This window comes from Nicotiana tabacum, chromosome 9 (assembly GCF_000715075.1).
Source record: "Nicotiana tabacum cultivar K326 chromosome 9, ASM71507v2, whole genome shotgun sequence".
Classification (NCBI taxonomy): domain Eukaryota; kingdom Viridiplantae; phylum Streptophyta; class Magnoliopsida; order Solanales; family Solanaceae; genus Nicotiana; species Nicotiana tabacum.
Window position 1 is genome coordinate 98,908,051 of NC_134088.1, and position 22,745 is coordinate 98,930,795.

Here is a 22,745-nt window from a genome sequence, read left to right on the forward strand (position 1 = left end):
GTTCAGTGCATATCTACCTAGAATAAGGTAGTCTTTCTCAAACAATGCTTAAGCAATGCACCAGAAGAGTCTTATCATACATTGTTTAATCTTTGACATACTTTTTTTCGTAAAGGCATCATAAACTTTCTATTTATGCTTTTAGTTACTTATAAGATCTTTGAACATAGCGTATAATGGAGGAACTATATGTTGTTTATTTAACTTGAATTATACGTAGTAATTATTCAAAGTTTATTTCTTTATCTGTACGCGCGTGTTGTTTATGTTATATAGATATGACTCAGTTTACCAAGTTGCAATGTCAAAGTATTCCTTTCTTTCACGTTGTCAACTTTCTCAGTTAGGATTTTTCATCCCTTAATTGGAAAGTTAGAATCAATAAGAGGGGGTATTTAATTTGCTTTAGATTTTCGCTTTGTTCCCTACACCTTTTGGTTCTTTGTCTTCTCTGCTTGGATTAATGTTTACCAGTTAAATATTAGGTTCAAAATTGATCAAATACATTTTGGTTTTTGAGACGGAATGAGTTGAAGCCAGAAGTATCAATCATATTCCTAGAATTGCATGGCAGCTTCGTCTTCGTACCAAGCATCATGTGGTATTGTACTATAGTTGTGTACTTGTATACTCATTCTTTATTTATAGTATTTGGTTTCATATGGAAGTATCAGTGGGATCAGATGCAATGTTGACTTCTTTTTCTAATAATCATTTTTATCTCAAATCATTTGTAATCTGGATCCGTGTTGACTGTTGACTGTTGTGTATGACCTATTAAGGAGTGAGGCCAAGTTTCTCCATTTTCAGAACAAGAACTTTAGACCTCTTGTTTATAAGAGTGTGGATCGAACTCTATGCGAGATTCATAGTTGCATTACTTATAGCTTCCTTGTTCGTAGACAAAGCGGATTCGGAATTGTCTTTCATTCCAAGACATAACTTGTATCCATGCGCTTCATATTCGCCCGGAGTTCGCTCCCAGAAATATAGCCATCCCTGCCCCCTCACGTCAATCCCACGAGCCTCTTATCCATTCTCATTGAACGACGGTGGGGGAGCAAATCCAACTAGAAAAACTCACATTTGGCTTATGGATAATCAGGCTCAAACTGATGATAATTTTCACCACGTCAAGATAACACTCTACGGTTGAGTTATAACCTTTCCATCATACCACACCTCTTGATGGCCCTATTATAAGACTATAGAACATTTGCATTAAGCGATAGATAAGGAAAGTATCCTATGTTACTTGTTTAAAGTGTTTAAAAGTTAATGTATCTACTTTGGCTAAAACACTTGAGTTTTTCTCATTTTTTCCTGAGACTTTTAGTCCCATTGAGAAGAAAAGAAAAAGAAAAAGAAAAGAAAGGGCATCTAAAAGAACCCACAGAGAAAAAAAAAAGAAACACTAATAAAAACAGCTACTTCGCCACCAAATTTCTGCCTCTAAAGTACTTTTGAGATAATCAGATAATTACTCCATCAGAAGTAAGTGTGGTTTAAAATTGAAGTGTAGTTATAGTCAAAAACTTACTTCCAGCGAAAAATATGTTTTGCTTAACAAATAATAATAGTAATAACAACACATGGAAGCTCTCATCTTAAAGTTTCTAAAATTGTTTTTGGGACGAGCTGCCATTTTTGAGAGGCAATTATTTGGGCTCTAGAAGTGTTTAGAGTTGCTCATATTTTGGGAGAGAAGTTTATTTGTTAAACCGAATTATATTAGAGCTTGTTTGGTACTGGGAACATTCGAGGATCATCAATCAATACTTAAAAAGTGGGAATCCTAAATTAAAAAGTTAAATTACCTAAATGCCTTTCTTAATAATCTGAATTATTTTAAATAAATAAATAAAAACATCAAATTTATTTGAAGGGGTGTAACCCTTGGTTATTAGTTGCCATCAGAATTAGCTAACAATTTCTATTTTTTTTTACCTTTTGGTTTCACATGTTGTGCCGTATCAATCAAGAACAAAAATCTGTCGAGTTGCTTCTTAAAATGAGAATAAAACCTTCTCCATAATTGCTATCTTTAGAAGCCTTCAAAAATGTGAGTGGTAGCAGGAATTGAATACACTTTCTTAGCCCTTCTATCTTCATTGCTGAATATCTCCTTTTTTGTTCAGTGTTTTTTCTATTTTTTTAAATATTGTATTTTTACTGTATAAGTTTTGAGACATGACTATATGAATTACTGTTGTTACATTTTCACAATATATGATGTTTTCTTCTGCTGTACTCGTAGTTTAATGTTGTAAGATATAAATTATGTTTTACAGAAGTCAAACACTTAATTGGAAAACAAAAAGGAAAAATAGGTTTTCTCTCTCGAAGATAGGGCTTAATGGCTAACTAGATAAGGTAGAGGTGTTAGGGACTAACTTGTCTCATGTTCAAATTTGTTAAAAGATATGTTTGCGGCTAACTTATATATTATGTTGATAATATATTTTCTTTCTGTTATGTGTATCGCATGGGACTAATTAGAACATGTACCTGAATACGTATGTTAATTAAACCTCGACGAGATGTTAATCAAAAGAGTATTTTCGTACAGATACAATTATATTTCTTTTCCTACATATCTGTCGCTTTTGTTTTACACATTTATTTTATGAAAACATAATTAATGAACTTATGTTTCTTTTGTTTAGGCATCAGACATTGACAGATTATGTTGTTGTTTAGCTTAAGTTAATTGTCTGCTTGTGAAGTTTGGTGTTTATTAGTTACGTGCTTTTAAAGTATGATATTTGTTTGGAACGAATTTTCAATTGAAAATTGATATTATTTTCTACCCATTATGCCATTTACTTCACTTAATTCACTCTTTCCTCTATGTATATGCATGTATATACATATATTCTAAAAATACCAACAAAAAATTAGATATATTTATGTTTCCTTAAACACGATAGTTTTGAAAGAAAATGCACCTATTATGCTACTTGGAATTTGAACCTTCAAATTGGATTATGCAACGGTACAAAGATAATTTGTAGAGCAATGGTAAAATTAAAAATTTCGCTAAAAGTGTTTAATATTTTTTATTTTTTTATATATATATATATATATATATATATTAATTTTTTACCGATTTACTCAATATATTTTTTAATATACACATTATAATTTTTTCGGTGAAGGGTGTTTAACTGACCACCCTTCACTACACGTGGTTACACCAACCACCTTTACTTTAGAGGATTAGGGGAAAATATTATACATGCATAATTTAAAATGAATCAATCTGTTGGAAAAATATATTTATCCCAAGAATTCAACTATCTTCCCTTAAAAATGAAGGATATCGTTTTAGATTCGTCCAAAAAATATTTCGCAATGACAATAAATAAAGCACATAATCAAACAATCCATAATGTTAGATTTTACAACTGTGAGCACCTAATTTTTGAATATATTTAAATTTTTATCACCTTATACTATGTAAATATGTTTAGAAATTTAATATATATATATATTCTTTAGCTTTGTTATATTTTTTTTTTATATAGGGTAAGAATTATAAATAATTTAAAAGGTCAAATTATTTCTATTAGTATTATTTTTATTTTTTATTTTTATTTTTAAATAAAATAAATTTAAAAAAATCAAAAACATTAAAAAAAATTAATTTTTGGATGGGAATAAAATAATAAAAAAAATTAAAAGTATGAAATAAAAAAGTAAAAGTAAAAGTAGGTGGAAATTGTCTTTTTAAAAAAAGTAAAAGAAAGTGGAAATTTTTTTTTAAAAAAGTAAAAGAATGTGAAAATTTAAAAAATGAAAATTAAAAGAAAGTTGGAATTAAAAAATAAAAGTAAAGGTAGCTGAATTTTTTTTTAAAAAGTAAAAGAAAGTAGAAATTGAAAAAAAAAAAAAAAGTAAGATAAGTGGAAATTTTAAAAAATAAAAAGTAAAATAAGTGAAAAATAAAAAAAGAAAAGCGAAAAAAGTTGAAAATTAAAAAATAAAAGTAAAGTAAAGTGGGGAATTATTTTTTTTTAAAAAAAGAAAAAAAATGGGAAGTGGGAATTGTTTTTAATTAAAAAATAAAAATAAAAAATAAATAAAAAAATCTGAAAACATTCCGAATTTTTTCCCTATAAATAGAAAAGAAATGTGAGGAGAAAAGGGGAGAAGTGAGAAAAAAATAGAGGAGATAATTGAGAGAAAAAAAAAATTCTTCTTCTGCGCTAAGTGAATTTCTACTCGTTTCATTATTTCTTTCAAAAATTCAAGCAATTCATCACCCTATTTAAGACCTAAAAATGCCTCAAATTCAAGCCTAAAAATACCTTGTGAAACTTCATTGATAGTCACCTCTCTCACGCCAAAAACCAGCAGTCTCATGAGGTACAATCGAGTTTCAGTCCGGGCTCGAATTTTAGAAGGTTCGTCGCTAGATTTTCTGCTCATCTGCCGATTTGCCCTTGGTTTGGTGTATTTGCTCGGCTCAAAATTATTTTTGCATTAATCAAGTTCTGAAGGAATTTTTTTGCTTAAAGGTTCATTGTTTATCCTCCCTTTGTTAATTATTTCATTATTTTGTGTGATGTTCTTATAGAGGTTCATGTGATAATTTTTTGGTGTTGTTTTATTTATACACATTATCATGTTGTAGTTTCTTTTTACATGTTTCAAGCGATTTGTCAACATATTATTTGAATATGATTTCATCTTAATGAGATTTTCTATTTAGAATTAAGAATGAAGATCTTGCCATATTAATAGGCTATGCGTTGGAGTTCAAGTAAGTAAACCAGAAATGAGTTACCACATTTAATAGGAAAGAAAGAATTAGACATGGGTTGGATTGAGTATAAATCTGTCAGGCCCAATAATTTTGTCACTAGACTAATAATTAGCTCATTCTTCCATAATGGATAAATGTCTCCTAATTTCAAAGATAGAGTAGTAAGTTGTAAATATTTCTAAGTGTGGGTGACTTTTCAATACTTTAAATAACTAATATATTTTTCGACTTCCAAATAATTTCCTATCCATAAACTCTTGGTCTTATAATAATTTCAAATTAGTTTAGAAAAATAATACAAGTGCGCGTTCATATGACTTGACCAATCAACTTCGAATAATAATAAATGTGTTATTGATTGTGTACACGTACGCGTGACATAATTCTTGACGCCAAACAAAAATGAGTACACGTACGCGTGACTTATTTCAAGATAATTTTTATAAATCTAATCAAGCAATAAAAGCGGACATAGGTAAAACATGAGAACCAGTAAAATACAGGTTATCCGGTACGTTGCCCTCACCTCGGCTCGAGCTGTCCGCTTGGGTAAGCTAGGTCTAAAATAGTCCGCCCAGGATTTTAAACTTACAATAACATATCCTCATGCCGGATCTCTAGTAGGAACTTTTATTTGCATCATGTGAATTTGACTTTGGGGACTCAATATAGGGGTTGGGTCCGTCTAGGACAGGTGTACCTGAAAATTATAAGACTATCCTAATGCATCTTATGTGCTACATGTACATTATGTTTGATTCGATTTATTCATGTTGACCGGCTTCTAAAAAATAAGAATAAGAATTGAGAGAAAACCAGAAGGAAGAAAAAAGGAGAGAAAATTTACCCGTTTTTTTTATAAAAATAAATCTCGGAATTTGAAAATCCCAAAACCTTGTCAAAAGTTTACCCCAAAACGATTATTACAAAATAAGATTGAAATTTTCCAAAAAAAAAAGAGAGAGAGAGAGAAGGCGTCATCCCATTCCTGAAATATTTACGAACTACGTGGGTCTGGTTCTCGCCGGATGTGAGATACGTAGGCAACCTTTATAGGGTTCGGCCCCATTTTTGTAAAAATAACCAAAAGAAAGAAATGTGTATAGTGTTTTCTTTTGTTTTGTCCAAATAAGCCGACCCAACTTCGTTTAATCCCGAGCCGTTTCTGTCAGAATAGCCTTAGAACATCTTCAAAACTGTCAAAGGGTTGTACTAGCAAGAACGGGCGTGTCTGTCAATTGGCATCACTTTTACCATAATATCCTTCCCTTAGTCCTAAAGTTTTCCTTAGAAGTATGAAGGGACATAGTTGCAAAAATAGCCACCCCCTCTTTGACTTTTCTTTTTTTTTTTTAAATTTTTTTTTTAGGTTATTTAGAAAAGATTATTTTACAAAAAGAGTGCGTTGGTTTTGTCTTTTGAACTAGCGTCAACCCTTACCTTAACCACCCACAGGTACAAAATGAGCATTGTTCAGAACGCACATTTGAAAGTTGTAGACGAAGCTCCACTTCAGCTTCAGATGTGGTGGTATGATTTGGGGAAAGATGATCAGAAATGGGTCACCAAGCACCTAGGAGCCCTCACAGATATTATGAAAGTTAAACCACAGAACGATTTGATTGAGGCACTAGTGACTTTTTGGGACCCCGTTCACAATGTCTTCTGCTTCTCCGATTTTGAGCTTACTCCCACTTTAGAAGAGATAGCTGGATATTCCAGGTTTGGCGGGGATTTGAGAAACCAGAAGCTCATATTCCCGAGGGCTCTCTCTGTACACCGATTCTTTGATCTTCTGAACATCAATAAGCAAATCAGAAAGACCAACGTAGTCGAAGGGTGTTGTTCTTTCTACTTCCTGTACTCCAGGTTCGGGCAGCCCAATGGGTTTGAAATACATGAAAAGGGCCTTAACAATAAGCAGAACAAGGACACATGGCAGATTCACCGTCGATTCGCCTTCATGGTGGCGTTTTTGGGAATTATAGTCTTCCCAAACGAGGAGCGGACAATTGATATTCGCAAAGCCAGAGTTGTACAAGTCCTCACTACCAAAGAACATCACACTCTTGCACCAATCATTCTATCAGAAATTTATCGGGCGTTGACTTTGTGTAAGTCTGGGGCAAAATTCTTCGAAGGGTGCAATATTTTGTTGCAAATGTGGTTGATTGAGCATCTACGACATCACCCCAAGTTCATGAGCTATGGTCAGAGCACGAACAATTTTATTGAGAGCTGCAAAGAAAAAGTAAAAGATTACAACTCTTCAGAAGGGGTGGAAGCCTGGATATCCCACCTCAGATCTTTAAACGCAAGTCAAATTGAGTGGACTTTAGGATGGCTCCCAGTAAGAGAGGTGATACACATGTCGGCTTTAAAAAGTTATTTGCTGTTGTTGGGTTTGAGAAGTGTCCAGCCGTATGCGCCACAGAGAATTCTAAGACAACTAGGAAGGTACTAGATAGTGCCCGAGGATGAAGATTTGAGTGTGCAAGTGATTGAGCTACACCCCGAAGCCCTACTCCCCAAGGTTTTAATCCAGCAAATTTGGAATGGTTGTCACTACTTGAAAGATGATACCCAGGTACCAGATACTATGAAAGGTGAGGTAGATCCGGGTTATTCTAGGTGGTTTGAGAAGAGGTCCTGCGTAAATGATGAACTAAATCCCGAGCCCGAAAGGCCCGCAAAAAGACCGCATGTTCAAGCCTTTAATGATAAGATCCACGAACGGTTAGCTTGGGGTGAAAAGGAAAAGGGATACCTAGCAACTATCCATACTTTGGAAGAAAAGCTGAGGAACCTCCATTTTGAGAAAGACTTGCAAGCAGAAGAATCTGAATGGGAAAAGAAGAGTCTGACCTGCAAAAATGAAGCCATTCGTGTCCAACTTCAACAGATGAAGAAAGCCTCCAAGGTACCGGTCAGAAGTTAGAAAGACCAGAAAACCATTGCCAATTTGATGGGAAAGGTGCAAGATTATGACGCCATCTTGGCAAAAACTGAAAAGGCGTTGGACAAAGTCAAGGAAAAAATTATACAGTTAAATGATGAGCCCAAATCTAGAAAGGATCGCCAAGTAACAGAATTTGAAGAAGAGAAGGCTCAGTTTAAGAGAGAGAGGGTCCATTGGGTACGTTTGGAAGCTCAACTTCAGGCAGAATTGAAATAAATGATAAGGTACAATAGAGACTGCCAACATGCAAATTTTGATAGGGAGAGGGCTCAGGTGACACTCGAGCAGGCTAGACTTCGGGCTCAGTTGGAGTCAGCTTTAGATCGCGGGGGACACATAAGAGAGATAGCCACTACTCGCCAGCAACAGTTACAAGATCGAGACCATAACTTTCAGTACTTTAGAGAGCAAGTCCATGATTTGGTTGTTTATACCTCTCAAATCTATGTGAACTGCCAAGGGATGAATTATGAGAAGTTTTTGGATCATGCACCTACCTTTGCCCGTCATCTTGCAGCAGAGTTAGAGAGGATGTACCGTACATTGGGGGGGTCAGCCAGGGCAAGCACCACCATGAGCAGATGTTCCAGTGGTTGAAAGAAAAGATTGTGGAGTTTGAAACATCGTCGTAGTTGTTAAGACTTTTCAAACCCAACAATATTTTAGTTTGAGTCATTATTGGGTTTTTTTTACTCATTGTATTTTATTCCTGTAAGAGTCTGTTAAGTCATTTTCGATGTAATTTCCTTTATGTCATTGTATTTGGAATTGATTTGAAAAAAAATAAATAAATAAAAAATGAAAAAATCAAGACTATTACTATTTTTCCTGAACTACGTAATGATCTGATTCATGCAGCGACGTGATACGTAGGCAACCCCTAAAAGGTTCGATCAAAATATTTTTCAATGATTCTAAGATTAGGGATAAAAATGAGGCGCGAGTAAAAAGAAAAAAAAAACGAAGAGAAGAAAATAAGAGCGTTAATAAAAAACAACATGGTAAGCCAGAATGAAACATGAAGCATTCCAAAAACATATTAGAAATGGTGATGATGTTAGGAGCATGGCATATTACGTGTGATTCATATCAATAAAATGTCTAATCACAACACATTTGCTGTCTTTTGTAAAGTAAAGCTTAAGGTGGTTGGTTTGTGGTAAAACTGGCAACACATCATTACTTCACCCAATCAAAGGGAGCGGTAGTAATGGATAACAGTGATGAAATCGAGTTGGTCAGTGACAATCCGCAGGGTCAGTCAGTTGAGCAAGAGTCGGAGGAAATAACAAAATTGAGATAACAAGTGTGTGATGTATATCAAGCTTGGGTTTCTGGTCAGCCTCCACCCCAGGGTCCCTCAGAGGGAACTTCCACCGTACCCCGGTCTACTCAACCACCACTCCATACAATGAGCGATCACATTCTACCACCAGGGTATGTGCCAAACTACAACCTCCATGCTGCCCATGGTATCTCTAATGTGCGACCTCCAGTCGCACCAGTAAAGAACACTCCTCTCGTCGTGTCTAGCGCACCCGTATATGCAATCACGCCACCACCTCCTGTGATGAGGCCAAAAAACGAGCCACATCTCATGCTTATGTTGGCCAATAATACTCTCCAAATATGGCTTTCAAGGTCTCGGCTCCACACAATCCGACTCCTCAATACGAGTCACCAGTGGAAAATAAAAAGCCTGCCAAGTCGGTTGAGCCGGATGAAATGGCCAAAAAAATAAAAAGTCTTGAAGAGAACATACAAGGACTAGGTGGTCACAAAAGTATTTCGTTCAGTGATTTATGCATGCTCCCTCACATCCATTTGCCACCAGGGTTCAAGACCCCAAAATTTGAGAAGTATGATGGACATGGCGACCCTATCGCCCACTTGAAAAGATACTGCAATCAACTGAGGAGTGCAGGTGGAAAAGAAGAATTGTTGATGGCTTATTTTGGGGAAAGTCTTGTGGGGGTAGCCTCCGAATGGTTCATTGACCAAGATATCTCTCACTGGCATGTTTGGGATGATATGGTCCGAGCCTTCATCAAACAATTCCAACATAACATTGATATTGCACCAGATCGCAATTCCCCGTTCAATATGAAGAAAAAGCTGACTGAAAGCTTTAGGGAATATGCCATAAAGTGGAGGGAGCAAGCGGCTAGGGTTAAGCCACCCATGGATAACCACGAGTTGATCACTGTTCTTTTAGAACATGATGTCTGCGATGGGTAGACCTTTTGTAGAAGCAATTAAGATAGGGGAGATGGTCGAAAATGGCCTCAAAACTGGCAGAATTGTAAGTCAAGTTGCTCTCAAAGCCACCACCCAAGCTATCCAAAATGGGTCGGGAAGTTTGACAAATAGAAAGAAGAGAGATGAAGGGTCCATGATAACTTCAGGATCCAGGGAAGTTCAAAGAGGGGCATCGCACCCTAATGTACAAGTTCAACATGGGAAATCCAGCTACCCTCAACATTACTATCCCCCGCCAATTCCTCAGCACTTTGTGGGCCCGCCACAATATACAGTGTTTAATGCTCAATCCTATGCTCGGCCTCCCAATCAACAGGTACGAGCACCAGCTCCAAGATTTCCCCGACCTCAGCAGCAAAATTTTCGGGCACCCTATAATACTCGTCCTAGCACCGATGACCATTGGACCCTGAAAAGAGCCATAGAAAGACTCATTGCTGAAAAATTGATTGTAGTCACGAATGGCGAGGACCCTCCTAATGTGACCAATAACCCGTTGCGAGTACACAATGATGTTCATTTTGTGGGAATGATTGGCCGAGATCAAGAATACAAGCCAGTTGGTCAAGCAGAAATGACAGCGGAAACGATTCAAGAGAGAACCAAACTGGAAGTAAGTCCAAGACAAGATGTGTCATTGATTATGAAAGGCGCCCCGAGCTTAGAAAAGGTAACTTTATTTGTTCCCAATGTCTCAAGGTTGGGAGTTCGCTCCAATGTTCCATATCCAAGGTTGTACGAGCGGTATAACAAAGCCGATCATAATCAAGCCTGCCATATAACCCCGTGTGACAAACACGAAAACCATTCCCTAGAACTACAACAAAACTGTGGTGACCTACTAAGGCAAGGAAATCATAAAAGAAGTGGGGGAAACTAGAGGTTTGACTCGATCAGGGAGGTGTTACTCTCCATAAGAATTGAGGAAGGCCAAGAAAATTAGAGAAGGCCAAATGCCAATAAAGAAACCAGTCACTGAAGAAGAGGCGGAAGAGTTTTTGAAAAAGATGAAAGTTCAGGATTATTCAATCATTGACCAGTTGAGAAAGACTCCTGCTCAAATCTCTATGTTTTCTCTGCTCATACACTTAGAAGAGCATGCCCGTGTACTAATTAAGATCCTGAACGAGGCACATATCTCAGAGAAGACAACCATAAATCAGTTAGAGAAGGTGTCCAATAGATTTTTTGAGGTGAACAGAATCTCCTTTACTGATGATGAACTTCCAGAGAAGGGAGCCGAGCACAATAGGGCTTTGCACCTGATTGTCAAATATGAAGGGCATTATGTAAATCGAGTCATGGTTGATGGAGGCTCGAGTGTAGATGTATGCCCTCTCTCTACCTTGCAAAGCATGAAGATCAATACAAACAGAATCCGACCCAGCAATATTCGCATCCGGGCTTTTGATGGCTCAGCGAGATATACTATTGGGGAGATCAACCTCACCATGATGATTGGGCCGATCGATTTTGAAATTTTCTTCAAAGTAGTGGACATGGAAACTTCTTATAACTTTCTTCTTGGAAGGCCATGGATCCATACAGCTCGAGCTGTGCCATCCACCTTGCATCAGATGCTCAAGTTCGAACATGACAGGTAAGAGATTATTGTTCACAGAGAAGATGAATTATCCATTTATAACGATCCGTTAATTCCGTGTATTGAGGCCAAGGAAGGGTGCGAGTCCATTGTCTATCAGGCTTTCGAAGTGGTTGTTGTGGACCACGTTGAGAAAGGAAAGCCCATTCTGCATCCTCGTCTTTTCGCCACATCTGTAATGGTGGCTGCACTTTTGATGAGACAAGGTTATGAGCCAGGAAAAGGCTTGGGGGCATCATTGCAAGGAATTTCGGAACCCATCTCTCCCTTTAGAAACAAGGGTACTTTTGGCTTAGGTTTCAGGCCAACACAAGCAGATGAAGATAAAGCTAAGCACCGCAAAAAGCATGGTTGGGTCTTGCAGCAGCCCATCCCTTACATTTTGTACACTTTTGTTAAGCCACGACTCTAAGAGGGTCAAAATTCCTCGGCACGGGCAAACATTGATGAAATTTGCCATGACCTCAGCTAGATATTTTCTGAAGTGAATATGATCCAGGCTGGTGAAGGCACTAGCTGTGCCGATGTGCAACTAATTGGCCCAGACACCATGCTCAACAACTGGAAAACAACTCCTCTCCCCACAAGGAAAGAGTCTTGATAGTTTGCTTTTGCAGCTTCTTTTTATAATTTGGGTTACTTTCATGGTTGTAATCCAAACATCTCAGTATGATTATTTTGTTTTGATGTTAACCCTTCTATCCTTTCAAATTCAATGAAATGCAGTTCAATTTCGTATTGTATCTTTTTCTTTTCCTAAATCTTGTCATTTTGTTCCCATTTCAGTTTTGTTAATGTTGGCTTTAATAACATGACATGCATGCAGAATTCACGCCCAGATCTTAAAAAGTTGTCTAATTTCGAAATAATGCATCAAAAGGTCGAATATGATAAAAATGAGGCTGTTAAGGAAATAAAAAGAGAGTTGGAACAATTTGAAAACAAGCCTAGGCCCAACCTCAATAAAACTGAGCCAATTAATATTGGAGGTCATGAAGAAGTTAGAGAAACAAAGATAAGCATTCACGCTGAACAAGAAACTAGAGATGCCTTGATTCAAATTTTATTTGAATACAAAGATGTGTTTGCTTGGTCTTATGATAATATGCCGAGTTTAAGTGCCAATTTAGTGGTTCATAAGCTTCCCACGTATCCTGATTTTCCACCAGTCCAACATAAGCAACAAAAATTTAAAACGGACATGAGTGATAAAATCAAAGAGGAAATAAAGAAGTAACTGAGCGCCAATGTAGTTAGAGCCGTACGATACACCACCTAGATGGCAAATGTTGTGCCTGTGCCAAAGAAGGATGGAAAAACCAGTATCTGTGTTGACTACAGGGACCTGAACAAAGCAAGTCCAAAGGATAATTTTCCCTTACCAAACATCCACATACTTGTAGATAACTGCGCTAAGCATGAGATACAATCTTTTGTGGATTGATATGCCGGATACCACCAGATTCTAATGGATGAGGATGATGCAGAAAAGACTGATTTCACCACTCCATAGGGTACCTATTATTACAGGGTTATGCCATTCGGTTTAAAGAATGCGGGGGCAACTTACAAGAGGGCCATGACCATCATTTTTCATGACATGATGTACAAAGAGATTGAAGTATATGTTGATGATGTCATCATAAAATCAAAGACACAGGCTGATCACGTACGCGATTTGAAAAAGTTTTTCGAGCGACTACGAATGTATGACCTTAAGCTCAATCCATCCAAGTGTGCATTTGGGGTGCCATCTAGGAAACTCGATTTTATAGTCAGTCGGAGAGGCATTGAATTGGATCCATCTAAGATAAAGTCCATTCGAGATCTGCCACCCCCGAAGAACAAAACAGAAGTCATGAGTTTGCTCGGAAGATTGAACTACATCAGTAGGTTCATTGCTCAACTCACAAACACACGCGAGCCCATCTTTAAATTGCTGAAAAAGGATGTTGCTATCAAGTGGACGGACGATTGCCAAAAAGCTTTTGACATGATTAAAGATTATCTGTCAAAACCCCCTGTACTGGTCCCACCAGAACCTGGTAGGCCTTTGTTTTTATATCTATCGGTGATGGATAATTCCTTTGGATGCGTTCTGGGGCAACATGATGCAACAGGCAAAAAGGAACAAACAATCTATTATTTGAGCAAGAAGTTCACCAATTATGAGGTTAAGTATACCCTTTTAGAAAGAACATGTTATGATTTGACTTGGGTCGCTCAGAAGCTGAGGCATTATCTCCCGGCCTACACTACTTAACTCATATCCAGAATGGATCCTTTGAAGTACATCTTTCAAAGGCCAATGCCCATTGGAAGGCTCGCAAAATGGCAGATTCTGCTCATAGAGTTCGATATCGTCTATGTCACTCGCACCGCAATGAAAGCACAGGCTTTGGCAGATCATTTGGCAGAGAATCCAGTTGATGATGATTACAAGCCACTGAGCACATACTTCCCAGACGAAGAGGTCAATTCAATAGAGGAAGTAGTTTCGGATGACATCCGTATATGGAAAATGTATTTTGATGGGGCTATCAATATCAAAGGAGTTGGGATCGGGGCAATCCTTATCTCACTTATTGGACAACATTGACCTGCAACGGCCCGACTTCGTTTCTTCTGTACGAATAATACAGCGGAATATGAGGCTTGTATAATGGGTCTAAAAATGGCCCTTGATCTGGATGTGCATGAACTATTGGTTATGGGAGATTCCGACTTGCTTATCAGGCAAGCCCAAGGTGAATGGGATACTCGAGACATCAAGCTTGTTCCATACAGACAATGTGTACAAGACCTGAGCAAGAGATTCAAATCCATCGAATTCAGGTACATTTCCAAGTTTCACAATGAGCTAGTCGATGCCTTGGCTACCTTAGCCTCGATGCTCCCTTATCCAGGCAATACCCATATTGATCCACTACAAATCCAAATTTAGAATCGATACGGCTACTGCAATACTATTGGGACAGAACCAAATGGTGAACCTTGGTACCATGACATAGAAAGATTCCTGAAAACAAGGGAATACCCAGAGCATGCCAAGGGAGATCAAAAAATAACTATAAGGAGGCTCGTCGACGGTTTCTTCCCGAATGGGGAAATTTTGTACAAAAGGACCCCAGATTTGAACTTATTGAGATGCATAGATGCCACAGAAGATGAGCGGATCATGAGTGAAGTGCATTCGGGGGTATGCAGACCTCACATGAATGGATATGTTTTGGTGAAGAAGATTCTGTGGGCAGGGTATTATTAGCTTACTATGGAGCGAGATTGCTTTAGTTTCGTTCGCAAGTATCACCAATGCCAGATTCATGGCGACCTGATTCACTCGCCTCATTCAGAGTTGCATTCCATGTTCTCTCCTTGGCCTTTCGTTGCTTGGGGAATGGATGTTATTGGGCCAATCGAGCCAAAGGCTTCAAATGGGTATAGATTCATTCTGGTCACCATTGATTACTTCACCAAGTGGGTGGAGGCAGTTACTTTCAAGGTAGTCACCAAGAAAGTAGTGGTAGATTTTGTTCATTCCAACATCATCTGTTGCTTTGGTATCCCAAAGACCATTATCACTGATAATGCAGCCAATCTAAATAATCATCTGATGAAGGAGGTATGCGAGCAATTTAAAATTGTGCATCACCATTCTACACCCTACCGGCCTAAAGCTAATGGAGCCGTTGAAGCAGCTAACAAGCATATTAAGAAGATCCTTAGGAAGATGATCCAAGGATCCAGGAAATGGCATGAAAAGTTGCGTTTTGCTCTTTTGGAATACCGCACGACTGCTCGCACATCTGTAGGTGCAACTCCTTATCTGTTGTTTTATGGAACTGAAGCTGTAATACCGGTTGAAGTTGAAATTCCCTCTCTCCGAATCATTGTGGAATCAGAGATTGAAGACACCGAGTGAGTCAAGACCATATTAGAACAGCTAATGCTAATTGATGAAAAACAGCTAGCAGCAGTGTGTTTTGGCCAGTTATACCAGCAAAGAATAGCACACGCTTATAATAAGAAAGTGCGTCCGAGGCACTTTGTGGTAGGCCAGCTCGTTTTAAAACACATCCTTCCGCTCCATGTAGAAGCTAAAGGAAAGTTCGCCGCGAACTGGCAAGGACCCTACATCATCAAGAAAATGTTACCAAAAGGGGCTTTACACTTGGTAGATGAAGAATGACGGGTACCATGCATGATAATTAATGCAGATGCAGTGAAAAGATATTATGTTTGATACATACCCACTAAAGAATTTCCACGCATCGATTTTCTCAGATCGAGATAACGAAGGCTATCTTTGTTCACTACCCCAAATAAGTGTCACCCTTTTGTTAAACCTTTTGAGCCATATTTGTCTTCTTGAGTTTCCCTCCTTTTAGAACTCGTGTACTTGTAAAAAAAAAAATAATAATAATAAAATCTTCTGAGTCATTGAACTACGTCTGACTTGATTCCGAAAGGATACGTAGGCAGCCTCTCTCTGGGGTTCAGTCACACCAAAACAAAAATCCACATTCTCCCAAAAGTTGAAACTGGGGCAGATGTTACAATGGTTCGGCGATGGTTTCACCTGAAAGGTCCCAAAGTTGTAATTCAATCCAAATTCTTTTTACCCAAATCATTTTCAAGTCCTTCCTATCAATCAACGAGAATGTTCAAGAATTGGACGATACAATCATTTGGATATGATGCAAACAAAATAAGAGAAATAAAATGAGAGAGTCTTATTGGTGAAAAACCTCACGGGCACCATAGGGCGATGACGAGCAGAGAAAATGAAAATGAGAGTCTTGTAGTGAAAACTCGCAAAGAGCACTATAAGGCGATGGTGAGAAAAGAAATGAGAGAGGCCAGTTAGCGAAAACCCGTAAAGGGCGCTACTAGCCGAATGAGGGTCTTTGATACTCCGATATGAGCACAACTAAGGCAGTTTCAAGATGAACATTTACGACATATTTTTGAGAATTAGACAGCTCAGACGGATCAAGCGTCCAGTCCAAAATGCATGTCATGATTCATTAAAGTCGGCACATACCTCCAGATAAGTCTCCCTATTCCCCTCCCCCGAAAGGGGCACCTTTTGTTTAGACACAATTCTTCTTATTTTTTTCTCACTTTCAATTGCTTTTCTATTTTAAGCCATAATTTTTCTTTGATTCATTTTTCGGTCTAATCTTGTATCAAAAGCAAATAAAATAAATGGCTGCAAAATTGACTACAGTTTCCCTGTAATACCAAGCATAATTTGGGGCACATACGTCATTGATAAAGGCACGAATCTATCTATGATCTCTTTTGATAAGACGAACAAAGCATCTCAAAGAAACTGAAAAGGTCGCCTAAGCAAGACTTTCTTTGTGGGGAAAGTTGATAAGCACTACAGACACAAACTGGTACTAGTTGCAAGACAACCAAGTTCTATTTTAAAGGAAATTTGCCTTATAGACAAGGGTTAGCGGTACCATGGACATCCGAATATGAAACAGTCGGGGGCAACATCGGAGAGCCAAAGTCTCTAGGAAGCTATACAGAGTATCCAAGCATCTCAGTACCATACTGGAAGAATCAGTTCTTCTACATCAATGACCGTGATTTCAAGATACTTAGGGTATCAAGGCCGCAAACCAACCACCACTTTGAAAACTCATAGTTTTTCTTTGTTTAAAGCAGGAACAAAGCAATGCAGAATGGCGATTCTCAAAGGACGAATATCACCAAAGGTAAGTCCCTCAAAATCTCTATTTTATTTTATTCTTTAGCATGCATCACTACTGTCTATAACTCTCATTTTCATAGCTTAACCCAGGTAGAACCGTTTCGCCTAGGGGGATCCAGCTCATAGTTCCGGGTAGAAGTACTCTTCGCTTAGGTTGTTTTACGTAGCTTAACCTAGGTAGAACCTTTTCGCTTAAGGGGATCCAGCTCATAGTTCCAGGTAGAAGTACTCTTTGCCCAGGCTTGTTTTTCATAGCTTAACCCAGGTAGAACCTTTTCTCCTAGGGGGATCCATCTCATAGTTCCGGGTAGAAGTACTCTTTGCCCAGGCTTGTTTTTCGTAGCTCAACCCAGGTAGAACCTTTTCGCCTAGGGGGATCCAGTTTATATTTTCAGGTAGAATTACGCTTCGCCCAGGCTTGTTTTTCTTAGCTTAACCCAGGTAGAACCTTTTTGCCTAGGGGGATCCATCTCATAGTTTCGGGTAGAAGTACTCTTCGCTCAGGTTGTTTAACGTAGCTTAACCTAGGTAGAACCTTTTCGCTTAGGGGGATCCAGCTCACAGTTTCGGGTAGAAGTACTCTTCGCCCATGCTTGTTTTTTGTAACTTAACCCAGCAAGAACTTTTTTGCCTAGGGGGATCCAGCTCATATTTCCGGGTAGAAGTACTCTTTGCCCAGGCTTATTTTTCTTCGCTTAACCCAGGTAGAACCTTTTTGCCTAGGTGGATCCAACTCATAGTTCCGGGTAGAAGTACTCTTCGCACAGGCTTGTTTTTTGTAGCTTAACCCAGGTAGAACCTTTTCGCCTAGGGTGATCCAGCTCATATTTCTGGGTAGAAGTACTATTCGCCCATGCTTGTTTTTCTTAGCTTAACCCAGGTAGAACCTTTTTGCCTAGGGGGATCCTGCTCATAATTCCGGGTAGAAGTACTCTTCGATCAGGTTGTTTTACGTAGCTTAACCCAGGTAGAACCTTTTCGCCTAGGGTGATCCAGCTCGTAGTTCCGGGTAGAAGTACTCTTTGCTCACGCTTGTTTTTCTTAGCTTAACCTAGTTAGAACCTTTTTGTGTAGGGGGATCCTGCTCATAGTTCCGGGTAGAAGTACTCTTCGCTCAGGTTGTTTTACGTAGCTTAACCAAGGTACAACCTTTTCATCTACGGTGATCCAGCTCATAGTTCCGGGTAGAAGTACTCTTCACTCAGGTTGTTTTACGTATCTTAACCCAGGTAGAATCTTTTCGCCTAGGGAGATCCAGCTCATAGTTCCAGGTAGAAGTACTCTTCGCCCAGGCTTGTTTTTCTTAGCTTAATCCAGGTAGAACCTTTTTGCCTAGGGGGATCCAGCTCACAGTTTTCGGGTAGAAGTACTCTTCGTCCAGGGTATTTTTTGTAGCTTAACCCAGATAGAACCTTTTCGCCTAGGGGGATCCAGATCATAGTTTTCAGGTAGAAATACTCTTCGCTCAGGATGTATATGTAGCTTAACCCAGGTAGAACCTTTTCGCCTAAGGGGATCCAGCTCATAGTTCCGGGTAGAAGTACTCTTCGCCCATGCTTGTTTTTCTTAGCTTAACCCAGGTAGAAACTTTTTGCCTAGGGGGATCCTGCTCATAGTTCTGGGTAGAAGTACTCTTCGCTCAGGTTGTTTTACGTAGCTTAACCCAGGTAGACCCTTTTTGCCTAGGGTGATCCAGCTCGTAGTTCAGGATAGAAGTACTCTTCGCTCACGCTTGTTTTTCTTTGCTTAACCTAGTTAGAAGCTTTTTGTGTAGGGGGATCCTGCTCATAGTTCCAGGTAGAAGTACTCTTCGCTCAGGTTGTTTTACGTAGCTTAACCAAGGTAGAACTTTTTCGCCTACGGTGATCCAGCTCATAGTTCCGGGTAGAAGTACTCTTCGCTCAGGTTGTTTTATGTAGCTTAACTCAGGTAGAATCTTTTCGCCTAGGAGATCTAGCTCATAGTTCGGGGTAGAAGTACTTTACGCCCAGGATTGTTTTTCTTAGCTTAACCCAGGTAGAACCTTTTTGCCTAGGGGGATCCAGCTCACAGTTTCCGGGTAGAAGTACTCTTCGCCCAGGGTATTTTTCGTAGCTTATCCCAGATAGAACATTTTCGCCTAGGGGGATCCAGATCATAGTTTCCAGGTAGAAGTACTCTTCGCTCAGGATGTTTATGTAGCTTAACTCAGGTAGAACCTTTTTGCCTAGGGGGATCCAGCTCATAGTTCCGGGTAGAATTACTCTTCGCTCAGGTTGTTTTACGTAGCTTAACCCAGGTAGAAACTTTTTGCCTAGTGGGATCCAGCTCATATTCCGGGTAGAAGTAATTTTCGCCCACGCTGCTTTTCGCAGTTTAACCCAGGTAGAATCTTTTCGCCCAGGAAATTCATTTTCATTTCAGTAATACATGGCCCCAACCTCTGGTTATATTTCTTTTTCCGTAATACAGGGTGCCATCCCCTGGTTACAATTCTTTTCGGTAATACAGGGTACCAACTCCTGATTACATTCTTTTTTCCGTAATACATGGTATCAACCCCTTGTTACATTTACTTACCAGTATCAAGGTGCACTAATCCCTAGTCGTTTTTCCAATATAGGATCTTCACTCCTTAGTTTCTTTTATTTTAGACATAGGGTCTCCATTCCCTAGTCTCTGTTTATTATTTGGGGTACACCATTCCCGATATTTTATTGCTTTCAATAAAGAACTAGTTTAGAATTTTGTTACAATAACTCACGAAATTTTTTTAGTGCAAACTGGGGCAGAAAAATTTCGTTCGTTTGTTTATTTTGGTGTCTGAGTAGGTTTTACCTCAAGGCACAGGGTTCGAGATGGCCAAAAAAAGAAGTCTCAATTAAGAATAAAATAAAAGAAAAAATAAGTGAATCCAAAATGCAAAAGCAGTTGAAAAGATGTAGAATGCTCAAGATATGACTGAAGCCATGAGCATTGGAATCCCGTTTTGATTAGAAGAAACTATAAAACAATGAACTAGCACATACAGCTAGCGAGCATCAAGGTTTAGATCAGAGTCTGCATGAAGAACCGGTTAAGACTCAAGATCAAGTTTCAGAAGACTCATAGATATGAATCTTATAACTCATAGCTGATAGGTTTGTTTAGTTTTTTTTTTTTTTTTTTATAATAGCAGGATCGCGGACCGGAACCTCGACGGAACCTCACTCGACTCCTCAACTCATCATTCCACCATTCTCCTTGAACTACACGTGACCTAATTCCCCTATAACCCGGGATATGTAGGCTGTCTAAAACCAGGACTCGGTTGCACCCTCTTTTTTATTTTTTTTCCTTTTGAATAACGGTTTGGTAAAATATTAGTCACATAGCTCACCTATATATATTTTTTTTAGCTTTGTTACTTTTTTTATATAGAGTAAGAATTATAAATAATTTCAAAGGCCAAATTATTACTATTAGTATTATTTTTATTTTTTATCTTTATTTTTAAATAAAATAAATTTAAACAAAAACTGAAAAAATTAAAAAACAATTAATTTTCGGATGGGAATAAAATAATAGAAAAATTAAAAGTATGAAATAAAAAAGTAAAAGTAAAAGTAGGTGAAAATTATCTTTTTAAAAAAAATAAAAGAAAGTGAAAAGTTAAAAAAATAAAAGTAAAAGAATGTGGAAATTTAAAAAATGAAAAGTAAAAGAAAGTTGGAATTAAAAAATAAAAGTAAAGGCAGCTAAAGTTTTTTAAAAAAAAGTAAAAGAAAGTAGAAATTTAGAAAAAGAGAAGTGGAAATTAAAACAAAAAGTAAAATAAGTGAAAAATAATAAAAGAAAAGTAAAAAAAGTGGGAAATTAAAAAATAAAAGTAAAAAAAAGTGGAAAATTATTTTTTTTTAAAAAGAAGAAAAATGGGAAGTGGGCATTCTTTTTAATTAAAAAATAATAAAATAATAATAAAAATAAATCTGAAAAAATTCCCAATTTTTTTCCTATAAATAAAAAAGAAATGTGAGGAGAAAAGGGGAGAAGGGAGGAAAAAATAGAGGAGATAATTAGGAGAGAAAAAAAATTCTTCTTCTGCGCTAAGTGAATTTCTACTCGTTTCATTATTTCTTTTGAAAATTCAAGCAATTCATCACCCTATTTAAGACCTAAAAATGCCTCAAATTCAAGCCTAAAAACACCTTGTGAAACTTCATTGATAGTCACCTCTCTCACGCCAAAAACTAGCAGTCTCACGAGGTACAGTCGAGTTTTGGTCCGGGTTCAAATTTTAGAAGGTTCGTCGCTAGATTTTCTGCTCATCTGCCGATTTGCCCTTGGTTTGATGTATTTGCTCGGCTCACAATTGTTTTTGCATTAATCAAGTTCTGAAGGAAATTTTTTGCTTAAAGGTTCATTGCTTATCCTCCCTTTGTTAATTATTTCATTGTTTTGTGTGATGTTCTTATAGAGGTTCATGTGATAATTTTTTGGTGTTGTTTTATTTATACACATTATCATGTTGTAGTTTCTTTTTACATGTTTCAATCGATTTGTCAACATATTATTTGAATAGGATTTCATTTTAATGAGATTTGCTATTTAGAATTAAGAATGAAGATCTTGCCATATTAATATGCCATGCGTTGAAGTTCAAGTAAGTAAACCAGAAATGAGTTACCACATTTAATAGGAAAGAAATAATTAGACATGAGTTTGATTGAGTATAAATCTGTCAGGCCCAATAATTTTGTCACTAGACTAATAATTAGCTTATTCTTCCATAATGGATAAATGTCTCATAATTTCAAAGATAGTAAGTTGTAAATATTTCTAAGTATGAGTGACTTTTCAATACTTTAAATAACTAATATATTTTCCGACTTTCAAATAATTTCCTATCCATAAACTCTTGGTCTTATAATAATTTCAAATTAGTTTTAAAAAATAATACAAGTGCGCGTTCATATGACTTGACCAGTCAACTTCGAATAATAATAAATGTGTGATTGATTGTGTACACGTACGTGTAACATGATTCTTGACGCCAAACAAAAATGAGTACACGTACGCGTGACTTATTTCAAGATAATTTTTATAAATTTAATCAAGCAATAAAAGCAGACATAGGTAAAACATGAGAACCATTAAAAGACATGTTATTCAAAAATAATATAAGCCAAATGTAGTCAATAAAACGACTGTGCTAGAACCACGGAACTCGGGGAATACCTTGCACCTTCTCCCCGGTCAACAGAATTCCTTACCCGGACTTTATTTTCGCAGACCAATAATAATAGAATCAAGCATTCCTTGACTAGGGATTCAAATAAATGGTGACTTGGAACACCCAAAAAATCAATTCCAAGTGGCGACTCTGTAAATAAAATAATCCCTACTCAAATTTGTCACTTTAATTGAAAAAATTCTTTAACCCACAATAATGCATAACACATACTGTATATCT